Source organism: Delphinus delphis, chromosome 1 (assembly GCF_949987515.2).
Source record: "Delphinus delphis chromosome 1, mDelDel1.2, whole genome shotgun sequence".
Lineage (NCBI taxonomy): Eukaryota > Metazoa > Chordata > Mammalia > Artiodactyla > Delphinidae > Delphinus > Delphinus delphis.
In genome coordinates this window covers 112,759,607-112,765,778 of record NC_082683.1, presented here as the reverse complement: position 1 = coordinate 112,765,778, position 6,172 = coordinate 112,759,607, and positions in this window count along the sequence as shown.

The window sequence follows — 6,172 nt, the reverse complement described above, 5'->3', positions numbered from 1 at the left end:
GTCTAAGAAAAAACCCTAAGACACATAGGCGCACCTTTTTTTTTTTCCCAACAGAAAGAAAAATAACATTATATTAGGTAAACATTGCCAATATTTGTGATATAAGCTTTCAAAAATCCCAACATTTGGTACTTCCCTGGTGGTCCAGGGGTTAAGATTCCATGCTTCCACTGCAGGGCACATGGGATGGATCCCTCGTCAGGGAACTAAGATCCCGCATGCCACATGGTGTGGCAAAAAAAAAAAAAAAAAGTTGCAACCACAAGCTCTTTTCTCTTCCCTCATTCTCAGATTTCAGTAATAGAATAAATACATGAACAAACAACTGAGAAGAGGTGGAGGAAAATGTTACACAAGTTTATGCACCAGAGGGATTTGTTAGCGTAGTATGATTTTTATGATACTGTGTGTGGACTTAGAGTATAGAAAGATAACCCAGTACCTAATTTTTAGGATTTCATTCTGCTCCAGAAATTTAGAAAGGAATTCAAGAGTTGGTCATCTCGGACTTCCCTGGTGGTGCAGTGGTTAAGAATCCGCCTGCCAATGCAGGGGACACAGGTTTGAGTCTTGGTGCGGGAAGATCCCACATGCTGCAGAGCAACTAAGCCCGTGTGCCACAAGTACGGAGCCTGAGCTCTAGAGCCCGCAAGCCACAACTACTGAGCCCCTATGCCACAACTACTGAAGCCAGCGCGCCTAGAGCCCGTGCTCCGCAACAAGAGAAGCCACCACAATGAGAAGACCGAGCACTGCAACGAAGAGTAGCCCCCACTTGCCGCAACTAGAGAAAGCCCGTGCGCAGCAACAAAGACCCAACGCAGCCAAAAATAAATAACAAATAAATGTATTAAAAACAAAGTTAAAAAAAAAAACAGTTGGTCATCTTAGTGCCACATTCACCTCCTCCTGAAGGTCTCCCTGTTGCCAATCATATTTCTCCTCATTTCTGCACCAAGTTCCTCAGCACTGAGGAACTCTGATTTGTATTCTTTTGCTGTTTTAAAGTTATTTTTCCTGACAAAGTATGTTAATTGTAGAAAAAACTAAAATTCAGAGAAAATGTATAAAGAAGGGTATGCACTTACTCATAATTCCTTCATCTCAGAATGACTGCCTGTAACATGTTAGTGTTCTCTTGTTCTTTTACTGTGCCTGTGGTTTTTTGTTCTTTTGGTTTTTTTGAGATACAATTCACCTACCATAAAATTCACCCTTTTAAAGTGTACAATTCAGTGGGTATTAGTATGTTCACAAGTTCAATCAACACCACTGATTCCAGAACATGTCATCAACTCAAAAAGAAACCCTCCACCCACCCATTAGTAGCCACTCTCCATTTTCCTCTTCCCAACTGAACTATGTCAATGGGTTTGCCTACTCTGGACATTGCACGTAAATAGAATCATACAGTATGTGGCCCTTTGTGTCTGGTTTCTTTCACTTAACATATTTTCAAAGTTTATCCATGTTGTAGAATGTATCAACACCACATTTCCTCTGATGACCTAATCATATTCCATTGTGGATCTACCATGTTTTGTTTATCCATTCATTAGCTGATGGACACTTGGATTGTTTCCACTTTTTAGCTATTACTATACACAGTGCTTCTATGAAATTTTGTGTACAAGTTTTTGTACAGACATATAGTTCCAATTCTCTTGGGTATATACCTAGGAGTGGAATTGTTGGTTCATATAGTAATTCTATGCTTAACTTTCTGAGGAATTTTTCATACTGTTTTCCAAGGCAGCCACACTATTTTACCTTCCCACCAGCAATGTATGAGGGTTCTCATTTCTCCACATCCTCACCAACACTTGTTATTGCTCATTTTTAAAATAATACTTATCTTAGAAGGTGTGAAATGATATTGTATTGTGGTTTTCACTTGCATTTCCCTGATGACTAATGATGTTGGGCATCTTTTCATGTGCTTATTAGCCAGTTGTATATCTTCTTTGGAGAAATGTCAATCCAAATCTTTTACGCATTTTAAAATTGTGTTGTCTTTTTTTTTTTTTTTTTTTTTTTTTTCAGTACGCGGGCCTCTCACTCTTGTGGCCTCTCCCGTTGCGGAGCACAGGCTCGGGTCGCGCAGGCTCAGCGGCCATGGCCCATGGGCCCAGCCGCTCCGCGGCATGTGTGATCTTCCCGGACCGGGACACGAACCCGTGTCCCCTGCATCGGCAGGCGGACTCCCAACCACTGCGCCACCAGGGAAGCCCTGTGTTGTCTTTTTATTATTGAGTTGTAAGTGTTCTTTTTTAAAATTTTATTTATTTATTTATATTTGGCTGCATTGGGTCTTTGTTGCTGCACAAGGGCTTTCTCTAGCTGCGGTGAACGGGGGCTACTCTTCGTTGCGGTGCGTGGGCTTCTCATTGTGGTGGCTTTTGCTGCGGAGCACGGGCTCTAGGTGCGCAGGCTTCAGTAGTTGTGGCACGCGGGTTCAGTAGTTGTGGCTCACGGGCTCTAGAGCGCAGGTTCAGCAGGTGTGGCGCATGGGCTTAGTTGCTCTGCGGCCTGTGGGATCTTCCCGTACCAGGGATTGAACACGTGTCTCCTGCATTGGCAGGCGGATTCTTTTTTTTTTTTTTTTTGCAGTATGCGGGCCTCTCACTGTTGTGGCCTCTCCCGTTGCTCCGCAGCCATGGCTCATGGGCCCAGCCGCTGCGCGGCATGTGGGATCTTCCCAGACCGGGGCACGAACCCGTGTCCCCTGCATCGGCAGGCGGACTCTCAACCACTGCGCCACCAGGGAAGCCCTGGTAGGTGGATTCTTAACCACTGCACCACCAGGGAAGTCCCTGTAAGTGTTCTTCATGTATTTTTTGGATATTAGAACCTTACCAGAAATATGATTGCAAATATTTTCTTCCATTCTGTAATTCTTTTTACTTTTTTTTTAAAATAAATTTATTTATTTATCTTTGGCTGCGTTGAGTTTTCGTTGCTGCACATGGGCTTTCTCTAGTTGCGGCGAGCAGGGGCTACTCTTCGTTGCCGTGCGCGAGCTTCTCATTGCAGTGGCTTTTCTTTGCTTCGGTGCACGGGCTCTAGGCACGCGGGCTTCAGTAGTTGTGGCTCTTGGGCTCTAGAGCGCAGGCTCAGTAGGTGTGGCACACAGGCTTAGTTGCTCCGTGGCATGTGGGATCCTCCCAGACCAGGGCTCGAACCCATGTCCTCTGCATTGGCAGGCAGACTCTTAAGCACTGTGCCACCGGGGAAGTCCCTCTTTTTACTTCTTGATGGTGTCCTTTGGAGCACAAACGTTTTAATTTTGATGAAGCCCAATTTATGTTTTTTTCCTTTGGTTGCTTGTACATTTGGACTCATAGCTAATAAACTATTGTTTAATCCAAGGTTATGAAAGTTTACATCTATGTTTTCTTTTAAGAGCTTTAGAGGTTTTGCTCTTACATTTAGGTTTTTGATTCATCTTGAGTTAATTTTTGCATTTGATGCGAGGTAGGGGTCCAACTTCATTTTTTTGTTTTTGCATGTGCCTATCCAGTTGTCGTAGCATAATTTGTTGAATAGACTATTCTCTCCTCATTGCATTGTCTTGGCATTCTTGTTGAAAATTAATTGCCCATAAATGTCGGTTTATTTCTGGACTCTCATTTCTATTCTATTGATTTTATATCTAGCCTATGCCAGAACCACAGTCTTGATTACTATAGCTTTGTGGTAAGTTTGGAAATTGAGAAGTGTTAGTCGTTCAACTTTGTTCTTTTTCGAGAAAAAGGACTCCTTGCATTACCATTTGAATTTCCAAATCAGCTTGTCAACTTATGCAAAAAAAGCCAGCTAGGATTTTGATAGAGATTGCGTTGAATCTGTAGACCAATTTGGAGAATATTGTGATCTTCTTAAGTCTTCCAACCCATGAACACATGTATCTATCTTTCCATTTACGTAGCTCTTCTTTAATTTCTTTCAATGACATTTTGTAATTTTCACTGTACAACTCTTGCTCTTCTTCTGTTATATTGTGTTAAATTCCTAAGTGCTTTATTCCTTTTGAGGCCATTGCCTATGAATTTTTTTTTTTTTTTTTTTTTTTTGCGGTACGCAGGCCTCTCACTGTTGTGGCCTCTCCCGCCGCGGAGCACAGGCTCCGGACGCGCTGGCTCAGCGGCCATGGCTCACGGGCCCAGCCGCTCCTTGGCATGTGGGATCCTCCCGGACCGGGGCACGAACCCGTGTCCCCTGCATCGGCAGGCGGACTCTCAACCACTGCGCCACCAGGGAAGCCCTGCCTATGTATTTTTAACATAGATGGGCTCTTACTATGCAGGAACCAGTTTGTACCTGCTTTTTTCATTTCCATCATATCATAGACATTTCCCCCAAGTTATTAAGACTCCTTTTAAAGCTACATATTAGTGCATTGTACGGTTACACTATAATTTATTTAGCAATTCTCCTGTTGTGGGATATTTAGGTTCTTTACAATTTTTCCATTTTATAAATATTCCTGTAATAAATATTTCTATTGATCTTGCTATGTCTGCATTTTAGGTTATTTCCTTATAAGCAGTCATGGCCCCTTCCCCCACGAGAGAACACAGCAATAAAGTGCCGGATATGAATCAGGAAGAAGGACCTCACCAGAAGGTGATCGTCCCAGTCCCTTGATCTTGGACTTCCCAGCATGCAGAACTGAGAGCAGCCAAGATGGCGGCATAGAAAGACCCTCAGCTCACTTTATAATAGCCATGTATTCTTGTTCTTACAATGGATTTTATTTCTCACAACTCTTGTGAGGAGTGTGAGACCCCATGAAACTTGGAACTCCTGGAGGTCCATTTCTTCTTTTGCAGTCCCACATAGCCCCCAGGGACAGGCTTACAGGCTGGGAGAGACTCCTTCAGGAAGCCCTCAGGGGCCCTGGCTTCTCCTCTTACCCCTGTGGCACTGTGTCCTGACCTTGCCACAGCTCTCATCACTCACTCATATAAATGCCTGGTAACTTGTTACACTCCCACAAGACGGTGAGGTCCAACAGGACAAGGGCTGGACCCCTAGCCCTTGGCCTACAGAAGACCCTTAATAAATGTTTATCAAATGAGTGAGTCAGGCAGAACAGGAGTTCAAGGTCCTAGGCCAGAGGAAGAATCTTGAGTCAAGGAATTATGGCCATTAGGTTTTTGGAGTGGCTGGCAAAGTATGCCACACAGAAATTGTAGGCTGGAAAGGGCCCTTGAGGTTGACCTATTCAGGAGTTTTCAAACCTCTTTTATGCCCACAGTATAATATATTAGATAGATAGATAGATAGGGGAGATGGAGTGGGAAAATGGTGGAAACTGAAGACCTATCTATGGAATTTTCTCTCTCTCTCTCTTTTTTTTTTGCCGCGCTGCTCTGGCTTGCTGCATCTTAGTTCCCCGACCAGGGATCGAACCGGACCCCTGGCAGTGAAAGCTCGGAATCCTAACCGCTGGACTGCCAGGGAATTCCCCCTTTATTTTTCCTTCCCAGGTAGCATATTGTAAAAGTAAAATTAATTTTATGTAAAAAAAGAAATCATATGGGGATGAGGGAGTATGACACACTGAGCAATTATTACAAAACTTTACTATGAAACAGCAGTTTTTCTTTTTGAAGTTCCGTGGGGGTGGGGGTGGGGGTGGGGGTGGGTCGGCCTCTAAGTTACCGTAAATCCTGATACAGGGACGCAAACAAGGGATTTTTTTTTTCTTTTCAAGTTTTAGTTCTTGGGTGGCTCCGTGAAGCCTAGGAACAGTTTGTGGGGATGAGAGCACGTGCAGCCTCTCTTGTTGATTTGTTTGCAATATGTTCTTTCCCTCCCCTGCTCAATGGACCCTAATACTTAAAAGGCAAGTCCAAACTCCTCAACCTGGCATGGATTCCGGGATCCTCCCTCTCTCTCCAGTCCCACTCTAGGTCCCGATTTTCCCTGGGCTAGACTAGGTGCACCCCGAAGTCAGGGCTCTCTCTTATGCATCTTTGTATCACCAGTACCAGAAGGGGCAGGTCTTGGCACAGCGTGGTGAGTCAAAAAGTGTTTGATGGGCTTCCCTGGTGGCGCAGTGGTTGAGAGTCCGCCTGCCGATGCAGGGGACACGGGTTCGTGCCCCGGTCCGGGAGGATCCTACATGCCAAGGAGCGGCTGGGCCCGTGTGCCATGGCCGCTGAGC